The sequence below is a fragment of the Aulonocara sp. 'chitande type north' Nkhata Bay genome, linkage group LG3 (genome assembly GCF_057382095.1).
Source record: "Aulonocara sp. 'chitande type north' Nkhata Bay isolate Kocher_YH1m ecotype deep benthic linkage group LG3, A_spYH_male_GT1.1, whole genome shotgun sequence".
Lineage (NCBI taxonomy): Eukaryota > Metazoa > Chordata > Actinopteri > Cichliformes > Cichlidae > Aulonocara > Aulonocara sp. 'chitande type north' Nkhata Bay.
Genome location: NC_141346.1, coordinates 34,762,624 through 34,790,078, shown reverse-complemented (window position 1 = coordinate 34,790,078; position 27,455 = coordinate 34,762,624). Strand labels below are relative to the sequence as shown.

General features: G+C 39.4%; 1 protein-coding gene across 1 annotated transcript in view; it reads left to right on the top strand.

Moving 5' to 3' along the window:
* Window positions 1–11,143: 11,143 nt before the first annotated feature.
* Window positions 11,144–27,455, top strand: part of ndrg2 (NDRG family member 2) — a 52,292-nt gene continuing 35,980 nt past the window's right edge. The window contains exon 1 of the mRNA XM_086277799.1: window positions 11,144–11,430. The gene's annotated coding sequence lies outside the window, so the exon portion shown is untranslated. The remainder of the gene's footprint in view (window positions 11,431–27,455) is intronic.

Genomic DNA, 27,455 nt, shown 5'->3' with positions numbered 1-27,455 from the left:
ACAAAAAAGAAGAAATTTAACAAACTATGGAAGTTTGTTAGCGCCACTGAAAAGCCCATCCGTAATCATGATTTACTGAAAAGTTTGAGTTAGTATTTTGAAATCTTGAGGTAATAACTCAACATTTCAACTTAGCTCTGCTTGACATGTTTTTACCCAGTCACAGAAACAAGCTTCTATAATAACCTAAAAAAAGAAGTCAACTTTAAACTGCCTTGATTAAAGATCGAAAACCCTGCTAAAGTAGAAACAATTATGTTGAAATGCTAACTGTTTTCTGTGCTTTAACATCCGCAATTTGAGTCGCAACTGGGCATCTCAACAGTGTTTGGGTGTTGTCCCATTTTTAAGCTTTTTAATGCAATTATCTGACAATTGACATTCTTTGCTGTGTGGTTAAGCATACTCACTTTTCTTTTTCTTTTTTTAATTTTAGCACGAAAGCACCTTGCTAACCTAAGCGAGATCAAATGTGTGCTACAACATGGCCCGAACCACTGGACTGGACATATGATATGAAATGTGCAGACACACAGCACTGCGTGGGCGCATATTTCTGTAAGTGAAAACAAGGTGAGCATTTCACAAACAGAAAAACTCAGTTATATTATTAAGGTCACATGAGTAATTCACACAGTTATATAAGGATGCAGTTTCTGCATCTGTGGACATTCGCCTTAACGGCAGGGATCTATTTTTTTTGTTTACAATCCTTATAAAACATTCCAGTTTGTTTTTGCCCTGATAGATTAAAATTTTCTCCCTTTGCACTGTTTTATATCCTTTATCCTGCACTATTTGGAGAAGAAAATCCTCCACCTGAGTTTCAAGCATTCATGCAGACCAGATGGTGTCCTTAACTTTGTAGGGTTATATCACATAGGGAGAAGTGTGTAGCCCTGACCAGTGTACTCAGTGTCCCTGTCTTATTACAGACAGGTCACATGACTCAGTCAGGGAACAGGACAAGGTTTCCATCAGAGGAGTAGTATGTTCCAATTGTCCTTGAGGAAGAAACTGAGTATCTGCATTGTCAGGTCTGGTGTCTGCAACTATTTGCATTTTATTTACAAGGCGAGCACAGTGTAATGCAAAAACAGTGTACTGTACGTTTTTGCAATCACTTTCACAGTGGCTAAGAACGTAATCTTACCAACATGACAAGAGTATGATGTGACAATGGGCGAGGCACACAGGAATGTGTGTTTGTAAAAGAGGGCAATATAAATCATTCTGGATACGTATGCAAGAAAATCAAATGTTATTTTGGAGAAAAGACTCTATTGTGGGTGTTGATGGGAAGAGATGGGATTTAAAATTGTAGTTTAATAAAATTGTTTAACATTTTATTCATTAATGCATCTTTTGTATCTGTCAAGAACCGCACTTGCGGGATCCAAAAGCAGCAATACGCTTAATGCGAGCAAGTACAGATTTTATTGCTTTAACAAAAGGTGACCCGGAACAACCAAGAAAGCAAAATCGCGGAACTGAAAGAACTGGGAAGACAAATTACACGGGGAAGCCGTAATCAGCATCGTGGGAGGCTGCAACAGAAAGGGGAGAAAATTACTAGTGAGCAGGAAAATTGAGGGACACAACTAAACAGGGCTATAGTAATTTGGCTTACAATCTGAGCCGGACCGTGGGGCTCGGAAGGGGGGAAGCGTGTCCGTAGGAAGCGAATCCGAGGAGGCAGGGATGAGGACAGATGGTGCAGTTAGAGATCCGAGCAGGCCATCAGGGTGTACAACCTCACCCCTGGCGTTGTTGCCCAGCTCTCAATTTTAAATAAATGTAGACATTGAGGGCTATCAGGAGGGGCTATGCGCTTACCTGCTGCTCTCTGGCAGGTAGCTCCATGTCCTCCTGGGTTTTAAAAGCATGAGGGTGGGAATGGATGTTTGTATCTGTGTGTGCCTGCATGTCTGTGTCTATATGTCAGGTTGGGTATCAGACGTCACCTCTCTGGGGACATCTCAGGCCCTCCAAGGTCTTCTGCTTGTTTTCTCTTTTTTCTTTCTCAACAGGTGATCCAGGTGATTGATATATGTATCTTTTGTCTGCTTATTTTGTTGGTTTTTGGTTTTTTTGCCCTTTATCCCCGTCCCTCTTCCCCGATGTTTGTCTTTCCCTCTTTCTTTCTCCCCTTTCTTTTCCCCAGTCGAGTCTGTCCTGTATTTAGCAAGTGAAAATAGACCATTATGGCAAGGCTGGGAGTAAATCCGTTGGGCATCTTTCTTCACCTTCAGACAATAATTCTGATGGCAAAAGAGCCAAACGGGACAGGCAAAAAAAAAAAAAAAAAAAAAAAGATCAGAGCAGGCAGGAGGACAGGCAGGTGGCAGACACAGAAACACCGGATAGTAATCTGGGCACACGGAGGCAGAATTAACACAGTTGATGTAACACTTACATATATACAAAGCTTTGCGGGAAGCCTAGTTACCACTGAGGGGTGATTAACGGACTGGTGCGGAGCGTTCGTCAGCGCCGGGTTAAACAGTCCTCCTGGCAATTGCCTGGAATGGGATGCAGGTGTGATGGTGATGGCCCAGCCCGGGGGTGTGGCCACCAGGGCATCCCACAGACTCCTCAGATACAGAGCCATGGACCATGACAGTATCACTTTTTTGATTATGTACACAATAGATGGATGCCTCTTTGGGGTCGGAGAGTGAACCTACTGTGAAGGTGTGTTAAACCTGCATTCTTTCTAATGGCCAGCAGTGGGCGACTCCACTGGTTGTGAAACAAGTCAGTATGAATGGAAATCTATGAGAAAATGACCCTACTTCTGACATGTCTGCCCAATGTGATGTTTGTGTAAAGTTGGTCAGAAGGTTCCTTTGTGAGTGTGCATGCGCCATTAGCGTGCTGCCTGCTGTAACCCCTAATTTCCCTCGGGATGAATAAAGTATTCTGATTCTGATTCTGATTCTGATACTTCTCACTTGTAATATATATATACGTAAGTGAGGACTTTCCTTTAGCAATTGTGGTCTCAGCTGCTAGCATAATGCAGCCCCATTTCCAGCATAATAGAAAATAGAGCAACTTCTGGTCATAACACAACTTCAGATCCTAATGGGAAATGTTGCATTAGCTGTGTCCATCTTACATGTACCGTCTATAACTGGGCAACAAATAACAGGAACAAGTGTTAAGACTAAGTGCAAAAACATGAAAACTAAAAAGAATTTTTAAAAAACTGCTCTCTGTCTAATGCAAAAGTGTTTTTTCTGTGGAAAACGTTGCATTGTTCAAGGCATGTGCAAGGCATAATAAAAAAAAGCCTGGCTGTTCCAGGGTCATTAATAATGACAATTTTTTGTCCATTGTTATTTTCTTCTCCTTCCATCAGCATTAACCAGGGAGACTACAGTCAGCAGGAGGCTGACCTTGGAGGGTAAAATAGGGGAGGATGTATTTATGAGGCTATATGGGAGAATGTGTGTGAGTGTGCAGAGGGAGAAGACAGGGTCACAAGGTCAATTGCAGTGATTAAAAGGAGCCGATGAGGACCACCAACTGAAGCTGCAGCACATTTTGTAGTTGTACTTGAAATCTCAGAGTGGAAGAGACAACTGATCAAAGTAACTTTATTCACAAAGAATCATTTTTTCCCCACAAAACAAGGGTAGAGGAAGAACAAAAGGAAAACGAAGCTGCTGTAGAGTATTTGAAATGGAGGAGATGAAAGTTTAAATCTCCAATTCTGGGTTAGCATCCCCCACAGGAGAGCCAAAAGGCCCATAGCCAGTTAAAATGTGGGACTAACAAGGAACGATGCAGATGTTTGATCAGCTGTTTTTTTGTAAGTCAATTCAAAGGGATCAAAGGCCTCAATATTGCTGATACATTTTTAAAAAGTAAATGCAATGAGACCAATCTGTCAGTTAATCTTCTTTGAGTTTGTAATTGTTAACCTGGAAGGACACGGAGCAGTGGACGAGAGTATGCAGAAAAAGTGATGATGGTAATGAAGGCGAGCGTCAGGCTGATCGTGGCGCAGAACATGAGCTCATTCATTTTAAACTGGCAGCGATTATGTGAAGAAATGTTACATTTCAGGAATAATGACACATACCTTGATGTGAATACAGCAGTAATTTCAACACGAGCCACTACATTAACGAAGAGTATTCTTATTCAAATACACATCAAGTAGTACAGCGCCATATTTGAAAATGCTTCAGTGCCTGGTATATTTTCTCTTCGATGATCACTTGGAAGCACCTACAGCACATCCATCTATAATTTAACATCCATCTCAGGAGGAGAAGAGAAACATTGCAATCATAATTATCATCATTGCAACAGCTGTAGTTCAAAGAAGGCAGTATACCCACACATGCATATACCCACATATCTTTATTAGTCACTGTGAAAAAAAGGCTCTGAAAGCAGGGATGCCACAGTCAATAGATTAGATGTTAGAGGGGAAAAAAAGAATCCGATAAAATTCCATAATTCTGTTTCTGGAGGAGGCTAAACTCCAGCTAAAAGGACAATGGATGTTGGAATTGATTAGGTGAGAGGCCACATCAGCTTCCTGGAGGTTGCTGGCTCTGCTAACTACTAGCCCAACTGTAGTAAAACTTCAAAAAGTCTTGACAGTGCAGCAGCCAGCATTTTTCAAAAGGCACAGTTTTAGCTTTGAAGACAAAAATAGTCCATAATTTTAATTCAAACACTTATCCTAACAATTGCATGTAGGTTTTTGCCAACCAGTTGGAGTTATAAATGTTTTCCTTAGCAACAGGTGGTTGCCAGGGGTCTCTAAACCTGTGAGGCTGGGGCTATTGTAACGAATTTCCCAACAACCTCCAGCAACCATGGTCAGAGAATACTTTATTCTCCGCTCATCACCAGTGCTTAAAATATGGTTGCAGACTGGTCTCTAGGTCTGTGTCTCTAGGATCTTATTCACCTGATCATATATTGTCACCATTATTGTCACGCATCCAAACAGTAGGCATGTTGATGTCATATAGTTATTGGTCACATCTGCAAAACCTAAACAGGGTTCTCCTTCTGCTTTAGCAGACAGCTTTAGCAGACATGTCTCTGCAAGCTGCTTTGCAACCCTACACCTCATTTCATGGTATTTCTGACTTCATCACATCTGTCTTCCCTGAAGTCTTTATTATTCTGTGCAGGAGTGCATGCAAGGACAGTGACGTCTGATTTCTAGACCTTTTGTATTCTTTGTATGTGCCCTTGATGGTTTGCTGTACCCAGAACTGCCAAATATAAATTACTGCAGATGGAAACATCAATCTTCTTTTGACTATAATGGTCCTGATTGAATTAAAGTTGCTGTGGCACTCTATTTACTATACACTACACCAGGCTGTTATGCAGTTCACATGCCTTTGTATGTACATCAGGAATTAAAATGCATTCTCAGTATCTTAAATTTCATCTGGCTTTAATTTGGAAAGTAGTTCGCCCCATGACTTTTAAAAAACAGGCCCAACTGCACTGACGCAGCTACACGGGCTGTGTTTTTTTCCACTGGTAAGCTAATAGTACTTGGCCTTGTGCTTCAGTTAACACCAATAGTCACTGACCTTTCTTGAATTCCAGGACTTTTTTTTTTTCTCTTCAGTGTTTGGTCACACTGGACAGATTACATTTACACCTGGCTGTAAACTCCAAGTGTAGTCTGGCTGGTGTGACATGAACCAGAATACTTCTAAAAACAGAATTTGGGAACACGACTGAACCGACTGAGTGGCAAACGAGTTGCTAGAAGTGTACAGCTTGAAGTCTTGTACAGCTGCTGTTATTGTGTATATATTTATTTATATTTAGATTTCTTCATACATTCTTATATAGTTCTATATTGTGTATTTTCTTGTACAGTTATTTTATTTTCAAACTTTAATTTATATATTTTATCTTATTCTTTCCCAGTTAAATTTACCCTTCATTCTAATTTGTGTTGTACAGTTATTTCATTTTTAACCTTAATTTATATTTTATTCCTTCCTAGTTAAATTTACCCTTTTTAATTTTTCATATTTATTTCCTATCTTATTCATAGCCTTTTCCTTTTTTTGTTTTCTTTAGGTCACGAGCAGTTGTCCAAGCATTTCACTACATATCGTACTGTGTATGACTGTGTACGTGACAAATAAAAAATTTGAATTTGAATTTGAAGTGTAAAAAATCTCGGACCCAACCAAAGCTAGATTTGTGTTGATGCTCAAACATGTGACAAATACTTTCCTCCCCATGACCGGCTACCCAGACCTACTGTGGCTGCAGTTCAATCATGATAAAGCTCAAATCTCATTATTTTAAAAGCACTAGAGTGAATAAGACCACACAGGCAAATATTTAATTGGAGCTGTGGGTGAACATGATTTTAATGGAAGCCTGTGCCTTCTGCTTCATCAACAGTCCAAATGAGAAATAACCTATTTTTCAAATTGCCTGAAATCCACTCACAATTCAGAATTAATTGTTAAATTAAATGATCCTTAATTTTAAATGTTTTTGAATGCAATACTGCATGCAGTGGCAGATTGTGCTCAACATGTAGCTGCTGGCGTGTCCTTGTAGCTCAGCAGTCAGTGTTTTATCAGAAAACAAACAAAACTAGTTCCAGGCTGATTGTTCTCTCTGTGTCGTGTAACACGCTGTGCGTCAAACTTTTTTTAATGTAGAGAGTTGCTGTACACTGGAATAATTCAGTCCTCTCACTAGCCTTTTTACTGGCAGTAGTACAAAAACAAAGTTCCCCGCAATGACATGTTTACACCAGAAGGTATCTGTTTGTTACAGTGTTGACTGGCTCTAAGGGTGCCAGAAATCCCCACAGACCACACACATACACACACACGTATTTTATCCTCAGGACCGGTAAATGTAATAGATGCCAAGAAGGAGAAAATTTTTCATGGGCCAATCAACCTGCCATGACCTCAGTGACTCACTATTGTTTGGTGGAGCGACGCTGCTCAATCACTGGCTCCTGCTGTGCTTTAGTGATTGCAGACACAGTAGATTTGGCCTGATTTAAAGTTCGAGTTCATTTCAGGTCACACAGAGGTCGGGACAAGATGGAGAGAACGTCTCACATGCTGTTTCAGCCCGTGGTGCAAATAAGCTGACCTGGGACAGCTTTGAAAAACACATCTGGAAATGACTGCTGACTCCTATACATTTAGTTGGAAGACAGAAAACATGCACCAGTTTAATACTGGCTGTCCAATTAACTCCAACACCAGCCGAGTAGTTGGCTGAGATAGGCAAACAAATTCAATATCCATCCAGCCAGCCAGCCAAGTTTTACATAGCTATGCACATGTATGATGTAATCTGAATCTGCATGCAGGTATAAATCATCCATCTGCCTCCCACTCAAACTAATCTGCTTCTCTAATCTATAGACCTGGAACTATTACTATTAGTTTTCAGTGGAATGTGCTGTATGTAAGCATAGTGACATGATAAGAGTACCATAAATACTGTAGTAAGTTTAGAATAAATCAAAAAATTTGTTCTTTTATCATTTGTTGCATGACGATCTGAACTTGTCGGACTCTTACAAATAAATCTTTTCTGTCAGCATAATAAGTTCAGGAATTCTGTTATATCTATACAAGGTTAATTAACACCTTGTGATAAGCTGTGAACTCCAACGCATGAGCTCATGAGTTTGAGCCACTGGAGCGTTTATTATTCTTCTACTGAGAAACTTTTTTAATTGGAAAAAAATTCTAGAAATGTAGAATAGAGTTGTTAAAGAAACACTTTTTTTTGTTAAAAGTCTAACATGAACATCCATTAATTTAAATTCATTAATTTAAGTTCACTTTTAGTTGTTGTCATCTTTTGTACCAGATTGTAACAATAGTCGGCCTCCTCAATAGTTGCCTCAAGGCCTCAATAATCACTTTCAGCAGCAAAGACCTGCAAGCACTTGGCAACAAGAGAAAGACAGAACTCTATTTAACATAAAGAGTACAGCAGCAGAATCAGGCAGAGCAAGGGGCAGCCCTCTACTCTGAAAGTTTGGAAGGGGCACAAAAAAGACACACACGCAGACAATAACGATTTACGCTGCATAGACTCTTAGTTTACTGTTTGTATGCAGAGAAAATCATTTTATCCAAAACTGAGGACATTGATTCGTGTTATGTTTGCAGCAACAAATATTATCAGACGTCATTGGGCCTCTAGTGAGTCCACCACAGGGTGTGTTATGTCACCTGAAAGCCCTTTAATCCAGCCTGTCTGCACAGCTGGTGGGTCAAGATAAGCAGTGGCCACGGATATATAAGTGAGGCAATTGTAGCAGTTGCGACAGTGCGTGTCTTGAGTTCTTTCCATCTGTGTCAGCTCACTAGAGTGAGCCTATCTGTCTTCTGTAACGGAGAGTTTGAACATATGATAGAATGAGTCAGATTTTCTTTACACAGTGAAGTATGAGGGCATTCGTATTGTATTTGCCGACTTGGACTGAATTCACAGCGACACTGTAACTTATTTAAATGGGCGTCAGTGTGTTCTGGTGGAACAAATATCTGGCAGTCATTCACTTTGACTGTCGCTGTGAGGAAACACATGAGGAAATAATGTAATTGAGTGGCAATATAAGTCTTTATATGTGTCCCACTTGGGGAAACTCTAACCTGACTTACACAACCACAGAGCCGATGAGCGACGCTCTGGTTCTCAGTAGTTGGGTGTAGCTTACAGTACAGTTTTAGCTGGAACTGCATGTGTCATATTTATTTTTCCTTCCGTGAGTGAAAGAGCCCACTATGAGTTCTAGCGCAGAACATAGAACTATGCAACTGGACTAAATTGTAGCTAAATGCCATTAAAATATGTGTATATATACAGAAACATTTACATATCAACAAGACACCGCTATACAACTTTAGTTTGCCGAAAGGATATAAAGACTGCATCACATAGCTACATAACCAAATCAGTTAATCTGCCTTTAAGTTAACAAACAGGGTCTAAGTACAAAGTTAACGTTCAGTGCAGTCATGCAAAATTTATTTAAGCTTTTGCCAAAGTGGGACTGCTAACTGCTTTGATAACCTATGCTAACCTTTTCAACCTATCCACACCTCAGTTGCAATTTGTTGGACGTATATAGGCTAGATGTCGATTATCAAAGACATGAGATCCAACAGGATAGAAGGTAGGAGGAGAGGCCCGGACTACCTCAATGTCAGGAGGGCTCTTCCACATTAAACAAATATTAAAATGTGTTATGGTAAAGTGGGCCGACGGTATGAGTTCCACTAATATGTTTACGTCATAATTCTACCTTGTGAAACCAGAGCCTAACTTTTTATTTATAAAGCATACGTTATACAATTTCCTCAAGAACTGAATTCCAGCTATGCAAATATTTACTCTGTCATTTTACACTCCACGGATCATAATCGGCACCTTTTCTGAAAATCTTTGATGGTGCAGAAGCAAGTTGTACTTCCTGACCATGCTCTCTCTCATTTGTGGATGATGACCAAAACGCAATTGAAACTGATTCTGTTCATCTGGACGTCGCGTTTCCAGTGGGAGAAATGTTTCATCACTTGTCCAGTCTCGGCTAACTGATGGAGATGTTTCTCACACTGACAACGCAACATCCACAGGAACAGAATCAGCTTTCTAGGATTTATTTTTTTACCTGGAAAATCGAGCAAGCATCAATTAGTTTTTCACAAAGTGTTTTATAGATTAGTTCATGGGCACAGTGGCATGTGTTTAAAAGTCTCAAGTGCTTAAAAATGGATGAAGAGAAGAGAGTATTGTGAGTATATTGCCAGGAGTTTGGATTTGAGCAGTGCTGTCAATGACTTTGCTGAGTGCAAGATGAAGTTCTGATATGCCCGTAGTTTGTGTTTGTTGAAAATATGCATTCATACCGAACAGTGTGCGCGTGATATATGTACCTGGTCCACTGGAGATGATTGTTGAATGAGGATTTGTAGAAATAAGTGGTTTGTTTGTGAGGATCTGTGGTTAATAAGCTTGTCTCATTTGTTCTGTGCTTTTAGACATTACAGCTTTCTTCGTTACTTCAGCATGACAATTAAATCTGTTTTGGGTTTGTGGTAATATGTCTGAAGATGTTCACATGAATTCATACACCTATATAAATTTGTACATTCGCCAACCTCTCACTGTGGTTGTTGTTCATGGAGCTGATAAAAAGACGGAATTATGCTTGATATTATTGGATTATTTAGATATGCAGAATAAAAAAAGAAAAAGAAAATGTGCCCAGGGGCCTGTCACAGAGTTGTTTTTACTCTACGCTTCACTCTCTTACTATCACTACTGGGATGTTGTTGGCAAATAAATGGAGCAAGGTATCTAATTTTTCTACTTGAATTTTTTAAATTATTAATAAATTTTATTATTGTTATTATTATGAATCAGTACAGAATTCACAAAAATTACTGTCAATAATTTGTGCAAAGTGGGTGATTTAAAGATCTTACACTTTGGTAATTTCTCATCCATGCACTGGCACTTACATGTAAAATCTGCATTTTTAAAATTACTGTAAGTAATTTGTTATTACTGAGCTGTTTTTGGTGGTTAGTTTTGTTTTGACCAAAGGAAACTCGTGAAAAGTCAAAGCCCTGCTTCGTGGATGTTTTTAAATGGCCCAGTCTTTGAGGGTGGCATACTCCGGGGCACAAATACACAGAGTGACCAGAACCTCCTTCCCTGACCCCATCCCTAAATGCCACCAGACCGTCTTTGGTTGGGGAGTGGGGCTCATTATTGGTCTTCGTTAAGTTTATCTTTCTTTTCTCTGCGTGGGCAGGTGTGTTTATTTACCTGCTGGCTCGAGCCCAGGCGGGAATGCTCGGCTCCATTCCACAAGCCCGGTGAGGGTGGGCCGTACCACTGTGGCGTCAAAGCAGAGGGGTGAGCCAGAAAATAGAAGCCCGCTGTTTTTTCTCTCGGCGTCTCGTCAGGTTTTATCACATCCACACCGTAGCTGTCACCATCTTTCTATACATTACCCTTTGTCTGAATGAAAACAACCCACTTCACCGAGACCCGCTGTTGACTTACCGGCATATGACTTTAAAAACACCCCTAAAACCTCAATGGCTCCATCTTGCCTTTTGAGTGACCGCTGAGTATTTTTTCTCTCCCCGTGTGCTGAATGTTCCTCCTGCTGGAGAAAAGGAGAAAAAAAAACCCAACGCCGGTGGACACACAGAGAAGGAAGGCGCAGCGGAAAAATAAAGGAGGTGGAGGAAAAGTGAAGTAACAGGAGATTAGCGGGAAGCTTGGAGGGACAGGCTGGGAAGAGAGCGAGGAGAAAATAACGGAGAACGAGACTTGTCGTACAGACACAAATATATTTTCTACAAGTCCCACAATTTTTCTCGAAGATTTTTTTTGTATTCCCCACTTGCTGAATAAACGGTGAGTTTATTTATATGCATTATTTTCTTCTATATTAATAAATGAGTTATTGCCGCAATTAATTATTTAAAAAAAATCTCTTTGTGTCGTCCTGGAGAAAGTCTGGGAGTAGCCTTTGTGGTTAGTCAGTGTTCATTAAACAGCAGTGCAACAACAACAACAAAAACAATCAAAAAAAAAAAACGAAGAAAAAGAAGAAGAGAAAAAGGGTGGTGGGATTCAGAGGGTATTGTTTTGTGTTGGTGGACTCGGTGCCAAAAATGCACAGAGATGCAAGGATGTAGTCCGCACCGTTCAACAACAATACGGCAACCGAACAAAAACTCAACAAACGTTACGCCTCTGGGCCAGGTATGTGCTCACTTAATAAGACGAGTGCTAATAAACGCCAACAGTATGCCTTAAGTTGTAGTTTGGTGAGAGTGAGCCCGTGACAGAGGGAGTGCAGTGCGCGTTATTGACACGCACATGTGGCATAGCCAGCGGGTCTTTGTTGCCCCCTCCCTCTCCCAGCCTCCTCTGTCGGTCATGACTGAACCAGACATGACTGCTCAGTGGCACGGCTCAAATCTCCCGTACACAGAATTAAGGCCACTATTGACATGTTCATATACAAACCCCCACCCCGCCCCCCACCTTATTATTTTTGTCTACGCCTTTCAGTAGAGAGAAGCATCAACGCTCTTTCTTTGTGGTGTTTTCCAGTTAGGTGTCCTTACTGGGCAGCAGCAGTGGGAATTTCGGGGCTCATACTTTTTTTTCTTAGATGGAAAGCTTTGGGCTTGTCTGTGTGAACAGGGGGACTTGGGCTTTGGTGGAGTAGTAATCTGCTGATAAGAGGGGCGCGAGGAGGGTGTTGTGGTTCTTTGGAGAGGGTGTGTAATATGTGTCAATGTCAAATGGAGGTGTGTCTTTTGTGAGTGTGTGTGTTCACGGGCCGTGTTATTGCGCGAGTAAAACATCAGGAAAAAAGGAGTAAAATTGAGAAATTGAGTGAAAATGTGCGTTTCGCATTCCTTTTACGGAATATCTTCGAGCGCGAGTGGAAATGTTTTGCTTTAGTGTGTCGTGCCCAAACCAAGGACACACACACACACACACTGTTCTGTCTACACACTGCTCCAGAGACAGTTCTTTTCTGTCTTTACTCTGCCGCGAGCTACACGAACGCACGCACGCCCAAACAGGCTCGCGCGCAGATTCTGTGAGTCATACCGCATTTGGAGACTCGCGGCCTCGCTTCTCTTTGAGTGAAGTGGAGCCCCCTGCTGATAACGCGCGCGCGCACAGACAGCCTCATCTTCTGGGGGAAGAAAAAGTGAACGTTCGTTCCAGAACTGTTCAGGCTCTGAGACGTGGACATGCTGCGTTACGCAAGCGCACCCCGACTCTGCACGTACGGGGTGCGCGGAGATGCACATAGCCCAGAAACACGGCAGGAGTGTATTGTTTCTCTTTTGCTGGTGGGTGTGGTGTTACCAGGAGCCAAGTCCAAATTTGTGTCGGTGTATTCAAATAAAACTAAAAGAGAAATGATGGTAATGATGGCAATAACGATAATCAGCGTTGCAAAAAAGTTACTTCCTCCTTTTTTCTGTTTTAGAGTATTTTAAACGGTTAGTTCACCCAAATGTCAGAGTTTTGGTCTTATCTGCTGATGCTTTGTGTTTGTGTATATATATGTGTGTGTGTATATGCCTCTTGGGGGTTGGGTGGTATATGTGTGTTTGTCTTTTTAAAAACGAGGCCTTTAATGCATTTCATCTGTTATTTTTTGTGGGTCTTTTATTATTTTGTGGAAGAGTTTTATCATTATTAATGAAAAGCGTTATGACGCCACATGTCAGCACTCTGAGTGGCCTCATCCACAACAACAGCACTCCACACCAGTTGTGCTGGTGTGGAGGAGGGCAGACACAAAATGATATATCAGAAGTGTAGCAGATGAAAGCTGAACAGTGTGCGTGCCCAGATAACACTCTGCCTCAGCAGCTCCAAACTGTACTTTGATGGAATTTCATACTGTTTGCATTTCCCATATTGACCATTCACCTACAGTCAGAACTGACACATTTGTGAGAGCAGCAGAAAACAAAATTCTGACGCGTCCTTTCAGGGCTTTGAGCATGAAATAGTTGTATTTGAAGGAGGAGAGTTCAAAACACAGAACAATTGTGATATCTAAACATCTGTAACATGCTAAAAAAGCAAGTCAGTGTTTGTATTTTGATAATATTCTAGAAGTTCAGTGTGCTAAGAATAAAACAAGCATTTCCTGCATTTTTACTGCACTAAAGATAGCAGCTGTGCACTTGTCATTCATGTTTAGGCTTAAAATTTAAATTGCAAATCATACACTGTAAGCTCATGAAACAGGCGCGGGTCCAAGCTGCATGTGAATATACATATATACACACACACACACACACACACACACACACACACACACACACACATATATATATATATTTAGAGAGAGAGAGATAGGGAGAGAGAGAGTGGTGAGCTGACTGGAGCATTAAACATTGACCTACCCGGTAATAAATCAACACTAAAACATCACTAATGAAGTGCTGTTTTGATTCTGCAGCTTACTTACTTCAAATGATTTCATTATGTTTCTTTATGTGTCTGACGTTGAATAGACTTATAGATCCGTGCTGGTGTGTCTGAGAGCAGAGTGCTGTGTTGGAAGACTTGCTTATTGACTTCAAAGTGTTTCTGGTGCTCTAATCTGTTCAGCGTCAGAACATTATAAAACACTGGTTATTTATAGAGGACATGAGAACAAATTGTTCCGCTGTACATCTTTTTATATTGATATAGGTTCCACAGCTGATGAGCTGCAGACACTGTGACTGTGAGACACCAGTAACATCTATTCTCATTATATATTCTATATATATTTGGTAACATTTCTCGCAGACTATGTTAAATGCCTCGTGATCAGCTCAGTTAAGCAGCAGGATGGTGTTACTATGAATGAGCGGGGCTGTTGACTTTTCACAGCGGACATTTAGTATTTTTTTTTTTTTTGGAAGCTGTGTCAAACACATCTGTCAGGGCCAAAAATAAACCCTTCAGCTGGAACGGCTGCCCTTTGATCTGATGGTACAAGAGTATTTGTGTTCTGGACACACAAGTAATCCAAGGAGATAAACTTGTTGACATCATTAAACTGTGGTGAACAGTGACAGTCTGTGTTGCACACACTTTATTTTGCTCAGTGTTGCTCTTCTGTAGCTTGCAAGATGCTCGCCACTGTAAAAACTACACATGGTGACTATTGTTCCTGCACCAGCAAACCTGTTGGCTACTGAACAACTTGACATCATTATAGATTAGTTATTCTGTGGGGTTTACATGGATTGTCAATAACAATTTGACTTTTTGCCCTTCTGGGAAGTCAGCTTAAACATGCTCAATGTTTTATTAGTTTACTGTTTTTAGTTTATTATTATTTAAGTTTATTGTAGATGGAAGGCATTAGACAGGGATCAGCAGTTGGACAAATAGAGTTTTTGAGGGTGAGTTTTTTCTGAATTTTGTGTATTTTGAAATTTTAGCAGTGTTGTGCAGTAGGGCTGGGCCATATCATACCGTTCAAGGTAATACCGGTATAATGTAGTTCAACAATAAGAAAATGAAATATCGCTATAGAACATGAGTAAAACGCGCATGCGCAGTGCCTTTGTTTTCATACGCACATGGCGGAAAAAGCATGGAGAATGAGAAGGGCGGAAGCAGATCGTTGAATGAAATAGATGAACCAGAATTGGTTTGTAAGAATGCTGCAACTTCAGTGGTGTGGAACTGGTTTGGTTTTCGTCCATCAGATACACAACAAAGCACAATTTTTGGTAGAACATTTAAACGGGCCGAATAACCTGCACGGCGTCAATGCGTTAGTGCCGTCCAGCCCCACATCTCTGTTAACTCGCTAACGGAGATTTGCCGCGTTACCGCCATGACCGCGTTAACGTCATTTTAACGAAGTTAACGCTGTCAGCACTAGTTTTAATAGGACTTTGGGAAGCTATGAACCCAGACTGCTTGATGGATTGTCGGAGCATTACGGCTATCGTAGGCAGGAGCCTCGCGGAGTGATACGTACTGTGCTTCAACATAATATTATATTGTGTGTGTATAACCTCTTTTTAACTTTTGTGGATATTGTACATGGTTATGCTGAGGATATGTCGGCCAATTTCCTCTAGAAATGCCTTTTTAGTTAAACTGTCAGCAAGGAATTTGCATTTGCACTGTTAAATATTTATATAGCTTTAATGCACATAAAAACAGCTGCTTCTTCAAGTGAAAATACATTGATGTGTTTTTTGCACTAATAAAGTTGTGGAGTTGTAAAGTGTTTTGTCTTGTGTCAATTATATCATCAGTTAAATTGTTATTGCAAATTTTCAAACATATATTGTGATAAATATTTTTGGCCATATTGCCCTGCCCTGTTGCACAGTGACTTTTACAAAATGACAAACACAAACGGTGACCACCCCTTTTAGAAAAGGAAAATAAATCTGACACACGTCAACAATACAAACTGCCAGTTGACAGCATGCCATTTTATGATTTTGTTCTGCCTTTCATTATTTTATGATTGTTTTTCATGATTTCATCTTTGTGCCTCTTGCTGTACTGTTCGTGGGCATCTCTCTCTGCAGTACTTCCTAGCCGAAGAATTGTAAAATATTATTACATTTATCATTAGTATCAATACAGCATTATAAAATACATACTTACACATAAAACTTTGAATTATTCTCAAATTGTATATAAAGTATTAAAAATAAAAGTAATTACTCTGCTAAGAAAATGTTTCCCATCACTATTAAATGAATCAATAATACTGCTGCACATGTTGAGCTCAAATGATTGGCATTCTGCTTAATCTACAGTAATGCATCATACTGTATAAAGTCAAAAGGACAAGTACAAGAAATATTTTAAAAGAACAATGTATAACAATATAAGCCAAACTAACTAGTATGTGAGATATATTTGACAGTTTAACTGCCAAAATCTAGCAGTAAAAAAAAAGAAAAGACAAATTAAGGTGGTGTATTAGCAAAAAAAAAGTTTAGTTCATATTCTTAACTAGGGCTGCCACGATTTGTCGACTAGTCACGATTACGTCGACTATCAAAATCGTCGACGACTGATTTAATAGTCGACGCGTCGTTTGAAGCTTTGTAAGATCCCAAAAGACGCAGGAATAAGTAGTAGGATTTAAGAGTGTAATAACGGACTGAAACAGAAGATGGCAGCACTGCATGTACAAGGATGCCAGCTGCCGTTAAACCCCGAAGAAGAAGAAGAAGAAGCAGCTGTGTCCCAGAATTCATAGCGCGGCCCAGCTTAGTTTCCAACAATGGCGGCAGCTAGTTAGTTTTAATATTACTCTTATTATTCTTTCTGGGTCACAAAATAAACGTTTAACATATTTTCAGGTGAGAATGTAGCTGTGTAAACCTCAAATATCGGCTCAGTTTATCAGGACACCACATATTTTCAAAAGCGCTCCGACGTTTTCGGAGACGTCTGTTACCCACTAGCTCGATAGCTAGCCGGGGGCTAGGTCACTAGCGCGGTGAGAACACCGGACTCCCGGCAAATTGTTTTCAAACCCACCGCCGTCTTTCGCTACTCAGGTTAAATATATATGAGTCACTTAGATAAATTAAAAATGTTGTTGTTTGGCTTTTTTTTTTTTTTTTAGTATTTTATTTGTTCCTGAGTAAATCAGTTTGTCTGAGATTAAAGTTATAGTTTTTACACAGCTGAATAAACGTCAAGCAGACAGCTGATTATCAGAAGTGTGAGATGCTGGAGAATATACTCCGTTGTCCTGTTATATTTTAGATAGCAAGGAGTTTATTAAACTTTACCGAAACAATCTGCAAATTTCATTAAAATTGAATAAACTATCACCTTGTCTTTATTTTTAGTTAGCACCTTAAAAGCTTAAAGCTGTAAGCTAATGATAGTTATATAAGAGCAGATGCTGCTGGTGCAATAAGCTGTAGTTTTACATCCAGTGGATGATGATCTGATTAGTCGACTAATCGCATAAATAATCGGTGACTAGTCGACTATCAAAATAATCGTTTGTGGCAGCCCTATTCTTAACCAACTGATCTATTTTACATGCTAATGGGAAAATGCTGGTGCATCTTGCACCTGTTTACCTTTTCTGTTTTATTAAACCAGACACGGCAGGAGTCGTGTCTACCATCAAAGCTTCCTTACTAACGTGCCAAAGGAGTTTTTAAAAAGTTATTCACACTACAGTGAAAGCACACAGAGCATGTTTTTATTGGATACAGACACACCCTTGAAAATGACAGAAACTACAGATCCCAGTGGCTCCTAATCAAGCAGCGAAAATCCTGCTTTTAGAGACAATACCCAACTGATAGCAGTAATTTACTGGATAAAAGCAAAGGAGATGGAAGGAGAACCTTCGGTACATGTTAACAACAATGGAATTCTGTTTTTAGATTTCACAGGGCAAGCACTGCTTGATACCTGCCTGCCCTGAAGGAATAGCACTGCAATTTAGTAGTTTGCCTCCACTCAGGAGGTATCACCAGGTGCTGGAGTGATGGTAACCAGTTAGAACGTTTTACCCAACATTTTGAAATTCAACACTAGTGTTGTGCAAATTTTTATTATTAATAGCTACAAGAAGAAATGCGAAGTTGTAGATAATAGAACTAGAAATAGAACACTCGAAGTTTTGTAATACACAACATTGAATATTGCATAAATTAAATTTGCTTTATAACAAATAGTCTTCCTGAGCTATCGGTGAAAACTCGGTCAAGCATATTTAGACTGTCACCTTACCTGTTTACTCTACCAATATTAACATTTACTCTTGCGGTGTTTGAGAGTCTATCAGTGCTGACCGCTGGGAATGATGATATGCCTGAACTGTCAGAGTTGGAAGAGAGACCATTGTTTATTTCTTACCTTGAATACTGGAGAAAATTGATTCATATCTGGAAATTTCAGAGCTTATTTTCAAACTTGACACCACTTCATTAAAACAAATATAAAATGATTTGTTTTTCATCAATTTGATTTAAAAAGAAAGGTATTGAAGATACTCGAAGTCATGTTATGATTTAAACTGAGGGACACTGAAATCGTCACCAAATACCCTACATGTTTCATCATCTTAAATTGTCCCTGAGGACTCATGCGTGTTTCCAAATAACTAGCACTGATAATGCTGGAAGGGAGATGAATGTGTGTATGTGCAGCAATGTGGGGCAGTAAACAGCTGTAATTGGACTCTGAGTATTGCTTCAGAGGTGCATTCATGTCCCAGAATATCAGGAAAGTAAATGCTCTTGTCATCTCCACTGCTCAGAAATAGCCTTTATCCTTATGTTGAGTCGTTGACAACACTGAAATGATCTCCGCTAAAGTACATGCCAGCTGTTGGGTGAATACAGTCTTTCTGTAAGAGTGTAGCTGTGTTACTAATGCTTAAAATTTAGGTGTCATTGCAGCAATGGACTGTGTTCTTGTGTTTGATGATGTTTCAATGCTGATATGGAGCTGATGTTTACATCTGTGGGTGTAACTGCCTGTTAAGTCTAAGAGTTTTATTTTACTGTGGAGTTTGTGAATCACTCTTTGTTTATAGCAGAGTTGCCAAAAAGTGTTGGATGGCTTATAGCGAGTTTAATCTCTTTGCCACTCGAACAAAAACATAAACATTGTAGGTCATTTTTAAATAAGTGAGAAGGAAATCAATATCCATAACAGAAAAGCCACAAAGGCAGTTCTCACTTTACACTGCAAATGTCAAAAGTTCTACAATTGCTAAGAAGGAAAAAGCTGCTCAGCTTTTAAGAAAATGCTAACAATTGTATTGGCTAGTCGGTGAATATATTGTAGATATTTCATCCACGAGTGGAGATAAGGAGTAAATTATAAAAGCAGTCTAAATATAGGACTGGCACATGGGTTAGCAGATAGCTGGCAAATACCAGTATTTTGAGCAATGTGTGATGTGTTTCTCAAGCGTTTCGAGTTGTTTTTAAAGGGAAAATTGGCAATCTGATGAACAACACAGTGCAGCATCTGCATGGGAAAAAATCTGGGGATAACATACTGAATTAAATTATACAGGTGCACTTTCAGTGTGTAGGGAGCTAGTGAACGGTTAGCAGAACTGGGATAGCTTGTTAGAGAATTAAATTTTACAACTGCCATCCATTCGCTACCGCTTATCCTTTTCAGGGTCGCGGGGGGCGCTGGAGTCTATCCCAGCTGTCATAGGGCGAGAGGCGGGGTACACCCTAAACAGGTCGCCAGTCTGTCGCAGGGCCAACACATAAGGACAGACAACCATTCACTCGCACATTCACACCTATGGGCAATTTGGATTATCCAATTAACCTATCCCCACAAGCTGCATGTCTTTGGACGGTGGGAGGAAGCCGGAGTACCTGGAGGGAACCCACGGGGAGAACATGCAAACTCCACACAGAAAGACCTGATGGTGGAATTGAACTCAAGACCTTCTTGCCGTGCGACAACAGTGCTAACCACCGTGCCACTGTGCTGCCCCAAATGGTATAATTAATGTAAAATCTTCAATCACAAAATAATTCTTAATGACCGCATTAACATGAAGCAATATTTTGAGTCAAATTCAACCGAAGTAGCTTCAAATAGATTCAAAGGATTATTCATGAAAATTATTAAGGAAAATACAAATGAACTAAATTTCATTTCATGAGATTCCATTAAAGGTAATGTTTTACATTGTACTTATATAAGAAATTTACATGAAAAATGTAATGTAAGTAATGTAATCAAATTACATAAAGTAATAAAGTAGAATTTAATGTCAAAAATTGTTGTGTTTTTAGCTTGGGATGCATCCATGTGATCAAAAATATCATGAAGAGAAGTCTTAGTGGAACTACTGTATGTTGATCACTTAGTAAAATACTTAATAGATACGACATCACACCTTTAGAGACCAGTTGTATAATTACAGAAAAGATTGGATTGTTATTTAACAACAATGATTACTTTCAGATTGAGATTTGAGATTATGTTGAACATAGTGAAGAAAATACAGTTTGTAATAACAAGACAGAGCTACTTTTTTAAAAGGGAGAAATTAATGTGTTACAAGAAGAAAACCCTTCCTAGCCTTTATATACAGAGTATGGCCCAGCTGAGTGCAGCTTCTGCCTTTTGGCACCAGCAGAAACATTGATTCTTCTGTGTTGACAGATTCATCTGTGTGTTAAAACCCAGCTAGCCTTACATGAAAGACAAAAATACAAAATAAATATTGAAGTTTTTGCTCACAGGCTGCTAAAAAAGTTTTTTTATTTTTTTAATTAATCAATTTATTTATTTTGGATGGTAACCAAAGTGCGCTGAGCGCAGCTGAAATGATTTCCTTACTCAGACCTGTATTTTTGGCTGCGTACTGGGATTATTTTTATTTTTATGATAATTATCTGTTTATAGCTCTTAAAGAAGAAGGAAGACCAACAGCAGAGCATTTCATAGTTTCCTGAACAGCATAATGACAGCCAAAAGCACATAAAAAAGAACAGAGATTTTTTTTATTGAATCTTTTTAAATGTGTTTTTACAGAAAGCCGAAATCTTCATCTACCACCATTTCAGATTAATTTCTACAAACTGTGAGATTCATTGTCTGCTTAAATTTTAAAATCACACGGGGCTATCAAAGCAGTTCTGTTTTTAACATCGCCTGTGCAACTGCAGATGGGCCAGTTACTGCGATATGACACCTGCTATAGCTGTTTGGCAGTAGTGCACACTAGTACAGGCATTAGTAATATGAGCTTAGTTGTATTTTTACCGAACTGCCTGAAACGACACAAAGCGACGCTTAACTTCTGGGAATTTAACATCAGGCAAGTGAGATTAAATTGGGACAATGCGAGTGGCACTGTGTTTATAATATCAATTGTTATTGGCCGATGTTGGCGTCTAGGGCAGATGAGTATGTGTAGAAATATGGATTTGTATTTTTTATATCCTGTGTAGGTGTAAACGAACGTAACAGTCTCGGCATCTGGGTCAGCGTGTATGGATTTTATATGTGTAGGTGGGTGAGATTACAGCAGCCTGCATATAGAAGCATCTAGGCCAGAGTATGTGTGTTTGTTTGTATCAGGGCAGCTCAGTCCTTAGCCTGATGGTTAGAGTCCTGATACAGATAGGCCAGGCAGCACAATGCCCTGTCTGTTCCCACAAGTCCAAACAGGCCTTCACAACACCCTATTTATAGACAAGCGCCCTGCCTGAGCTCATTCATATTTCTTCAGTTGGATGTTGGGAGTAGAGCGTGCTCAGATGTATGTTTTTTTTCCCCCTCAGCTGAACTCTGTGGTGAAAATTTTAAGCCTCAACCTAAATATGTCAAAAAGTGCGCCCAGTCTGGTGCTGTCAGAGGCGTGTTACATAATCTGGGATGTTTGTCAATAGCTCCTCAGGCAGAGGAAGAGCTGAGCTGGGCAGAAAATGAACGGCACAAACAGGCATCAGGGGTAACGCTCTACCCTCTTGGTATGCACAGTTTCCATGTGAGGGAACGAGCACTACAACATAAATCGTATTTAGAAGGGAATCATTTAGCATGGTAGCAGCATTTACTGATTTGTACTTATTCCAGTGTAACCGTTTACAGGAGATGCTAATCAATGAAAATTTGACACCTGCTGTAATAATAGCTCCAAATCAGTCATTCCTCATCATGTCAATTTTCTCCAATATGCTCTGTGATAAACAGACACGGTAACGGGGATGAGAAGCTTTTTGGCATACATTTGGCTTCTCAGGCGCACATCCAATCTATTATTAACTTAGTCATATTTCATTTAACTTCATAGTCAACCACAAACATGGTAATGCCCTCATTAAATGTTCATATCTGAGATGATAATGCTGACTGGCTGATGTCATTTCATAATCTTTCTGTGCAGCCATTACGGTTCAATAATCTCGATTATTTGACGCTATTTATTTAACAATAACAATGTATTGAATAATGACTTTAAAGATTGTCAAAAATAATATAAAATAGTGTGCAAATACTGATAACAGTGCAAATGTTTGCAATATAAAAAATAAATGAGAAATGTAAACATCTAAGTTTAGTGAACTTTGCAGTGTTGCTCTGTGGTGCAGCTACGACACCGTAGCAAAGTTTACACACTGTGTCTACTTGATCCACGTCTGACTCCGCGAACCCATAATGTTTCCACACCACTGAAGTTTTTTTTACCTCTTTTCAACCAACGGCAGTCACTCCCCTCTCCAAATAACTTCTGCTTAGCTTTCCGAGCTTCCCTCGGGTCCTCTTAATTGTTGTGACGCGTGTTCGAAACGCAGAGAGGTGCGCTCGATTTGTTACACGGAGCAGCGTGAGAGTAAAGCACGAGGGAGGTGCTAATAATCGGCTCAGTCATTTTTAATGATTGTTGAAAGCCCAGATCGTAATTTAGATCAAAATTCGATTAATTGAGCAGCCCTAGTTCTACTCTTGGTTAAAGGTTGTGTAGTCCATATCTGAGATGATAAGGATGATAAGACGACAGGATTTTAATGAATAAATCCAAAAACGTTCAGAGTCTTTGAGCGAAATTATGTTGAATGTACTGGAGTAGTGTTTTAATGACATTTTTGGCTGTTCATTGTTTTGAACAAAGCCGACTGATGTAAGTCACGTTTGATGTCCACATTCCTTTTTTAAAAATTATATATTAGAGACTGGTGATCTGACATGCTTCCATAGTAGGCAGATTGTCAGATTTTCAAATGAATAATACAGATTACCTTTTACTTTGAAGGCTCAGCTGCTGCTAATCAACAAACTCTGTCCCATCATGTTTTCTTACCTGCAGGCTAGCTGTGCCACTGTTGTTGTGCTCTATGATGTCATTCAGATCTAGTCATTGTCACATCCTGTAGATGGGTTTCATTGTCTTGGACGGCAGTTGGCGATGGTAGTCCCTGTTCTGCTATCCAAGCTCTGTGGGCGTAGCAACACATGAAGAAGTCCTCCACTTGGTGGTGGTTGTAGCTGGAGTGGCCCACCATTTTGCCAGATATCTCTCAGAGAGGATTAACCCAGGGGATAAGTGATTTACTGGAGAGGTAGCTGAATGATTCCAAGGACATAATACAAGATGGCTACGAGTTTGCTTTTCAGCAGCTTTTAAATGAATACAACATCTCATAAACAAGTATCGAGGCTGTTCAAACCTTGGCTGCAAAATGATTTGTAAACAGAAGAAAGAAATTAAAGATTCGTATCAGTTTAAAGCATGATTAGAGATGTGTGCTCGACATTTATTCTTGAGATAAGGTGATGCATTCTTTTTTAAATTGAGGCAAATGTGGTTTAAATTTTGCAGGGAGAACTGTAGTTAGATGATTATTCTACCAAAAGAAAAACAATTGTGATGTGATCGTTTGGTAAGATTATCTTCCCCTGTTTAAAAAAAGAAGCATGAATCCAGAGTTTAAAAAGTGTGTAGAGTAAATATCCTTCAGTCAGCGTTTGAGCAAGGCACTGAATGGCTCCTTGAACAGACGTCAGAGGCCACTTTAGGGGTCTGAGCTTACGAAACGCTCCTCTGTGTGTATCTGCTACAGAAATCAGCTAACCATCACCAGGCTATGTATCTCCATCAGCTCTCAGCCAATTGGTCCAACATATCAATTTACCCTAGCTTGAAGGTCAATTATTTTGAGTGTGTGCCTGATTGCATGGTTCTCTGTGTGTCACGGGCTTGTCTGCTTCCTGGATCAAAACAATTGATTCTGCCCAGTCTTTTTTTTTTTTAATGCTGCTGAAATACACTCACAGACCGGACCTTCAGAAGATGAAATGCTGTCTGTTCTATAGTCACATCATTATTCAAGCTAATTACTGGTTTGCTTCATTTTTCACTTTCATACTTTCTCACAACTTTTGAGTGAGCAAACTAAAAGCCTTTCAGTGGACTTCGAGTGCTCTCTGAGGGGTGAACAAAAAGATAAGCAATTCTGAATTTCACAGAAGAGAAAGAAAAGATGAAATGCGTAGTCTCCACTCACATCAATAAAGCCATTATTGCTTATGTTCAGTGCATTAGACGCCTTTGAAGTTGTTCTTCATTTTGGCCATAAATTAGCCAAAAACATTTTTGCAGTTGCTGATAAATGGTATTGACAATATTACTGATATTTGAAAGGTGACATTTTCAAATTTTAGCCACTGTACATAAATGAACACCTTTTTTATTTTCAGCCCAAATAGCAGTGCTGATGTGATGGACCATTTAGAGTTGCGTGACTGGGTTTGCAGGAGTCAGTTTTTGAGGGCCTCTAGAGTAATACAGTGATTTGTCTTGGTTGATAACTACATGCACCGTTTGACCAGCCAGGGACCAGAATCAGATGACTTACAGTGTTCTTGGCCTTGACCGGTGACCCACCAGTCAGCCTCCCATATGACCAGTTATTAGCTGGTCCAAACAGTGGAGCAGGCACACACAGTTAACATGGAAGTCAGTGAAACACAAGGTTTGCTAGAGTAAACTGCAGAGGAACCGAAACGTTTGTAGCAATAAAACTAGTCAGATGTTTAAACGTGAACATTTTAAAGAAACTAACAAAGGAAAAGTGGCTAAAGCTAAAGCTGTCCACAGCTACAAGCCAGTGGGAGCCTCGGTATGAGCAAAGGAACAAAACAGTTCTGAATTATCTAATCAAAAGACAAAGCTTTTATAAAGTTATAAACATATTGGAAAATGCTATAATCACCTGACATTTATTATGTTGCACCTGCTTTTGTTTGTTAAGGTGAAATATTTTAGGTAAAGGTGGGAATAAAATTGGCAGAGCACTTTGTTTACAGACATTTAACTTACTGCAGTTTATGGGAAAAGTTCTTTATTATAAAAATAATATTTTTCTTTCAAGTAAAGTTTATTTTTCTTTGTATATGCTGTTAGTTATAGTTGCAGTTTGTAGAAAGACATCAGAATCCACATAAACAGTGTGAGCAGATCACACTTAAGAGAAAAATGAAAAACTGGAATGAGGCAAGCTCTCTATTAGAGCTGAACAACAGTTTAGAAGGAATGTCAGAGGTCAGGGAAAAGTATTAAACAGTTATAAATGTTAGCTGTTTAATTGTTAGCAATTACCTGAAAGCTACATTAGCTACCTGTAGGGCTGAACGATATATCGCATTTGCGATAATATCGCGACATGATCAAGTGCAATTTTCTAACCGCAAAGGCTGCGATTATACTCTGGACATGTCCAAATTCATGGGCTGCATCCTCCTGAGGCCGCATTTGTAGACCGATTACGTCACAGCGACGCGCCGAAGGCTGTCCAAATTACTACCATATCCCAGAATTCATAGCGCGGCCCAGCCAAACTCCAGTTTCCAACAATGGCGGCCGCTACTAAGTTTTAAAATTACTCATACTAATCTTTCTGGGTCACAAAATAAACTTTTAACATATTTTCAGGCGAGAAAGTAGTTGTGTAAACATCAAATATCTGCTCGGTTTATCAAGATATCCCATATTTGCAAAAGTGCTTCGACGTTTTCAGAGGCGTCTGCTACCCACCAGCTCGACAGCTAGCCGGGAGCTCGAGGGTTACTGATGCGGCCGAGAACGGCACAACTCCCGGCACATCATTTTCAGATCACCGCGGAGTTTCGCTGCTCGGGTTAAACGTAATATATAAGTCACTTAGACAACCTAAAAATGTTATTGTTGGGCTTTTTTCAGTGTTTTGTTTGTTCGTGAGTAAATCGGTTTGGCTGAGATTAAAGTTATTAGATTAGATAAAATAAAACTTTATTAATCCCCCGGGTGGGTTCCTCCTTGGTTTTCACACAGCTGACTAAACGTCAAACAGAAAACTTATTAAACAGAAGTATGAGACAGTCGAGAATTTACACCAGTGTCTGGTTATATTTTAGATAGCAAGAAGCAGACGGCCGAGTTTATTAAACTCCACCGAGACAGCGGTGACGCTAATCAGAACTAGACCGTCCAATTTCACGCCTTTAAATTTTAAAGGCGTGTTTGTGTGTGTGTTTATACAATTGCTATTATGTTTGCACTTTATGTGTAATGTTACTGACTGCAGAGATCAGTAAGATGTGTGTATTTTTTATTTATTAGTTTTATTTATTTAATATTATTTTTTAATTGAATGACTGTCTAGTAGTTCACAGATGTCGAAAAACTGAGTGTGGTAAAGCCACTGATTTTTTTTATGTATATTTCTGCAATCTGCACATTGTACTGACTTTCATTTTAATGTTTACACCAGGGTTCCTTGTCAGCACTTTATGCTCAGATGTTTGTAAGCTAAAAATAAACTATTGTGTATGTTCAAATATACTGTTGTGATTGAAGAAGTTAAATAAAAATGTCAGTCATCAATTCATGCATCACCTCATGTCATCATAACAGAGGTCTGTCTTCCAGGAAAGAACAGTTTAAAATTAATGTAATATAGTATTGGCCATACTATATGATGTATTGCTTGTCTTTGTTTAATAATACAGAAGACAAAGACCTTAAAAAATAATCGCATATCGCATCGCAATCGCAATATTGGGGCAAAAAATCGCAATTAGATTATTTTCCATAATCGTTCAGCCCTAGATACCTGTTATCATTAACCTAGCAAATACAGGATTGCCGTTGGATAAAAGATTATTGCAGGCTGCATGCGTACATAAGGAGGCTTAGGTAACTGCTGCAGTGGCTGTCTGGCCTAGATTTTGTCCCAAAACATTTTCTTCCTATGAATTTGATAACAATACAACAAATCAGTGATTATTTGTTATGTTTTCTATTCATCCAGTTATTAATAATAATGACCGAAATTCAAAGAAACATATACGACTTTAACAATGATCTCTCTGAGGATGTGATCTGTGGTGAATATCCTTTTGTCAGAGCGTTTAATTACCTCCCA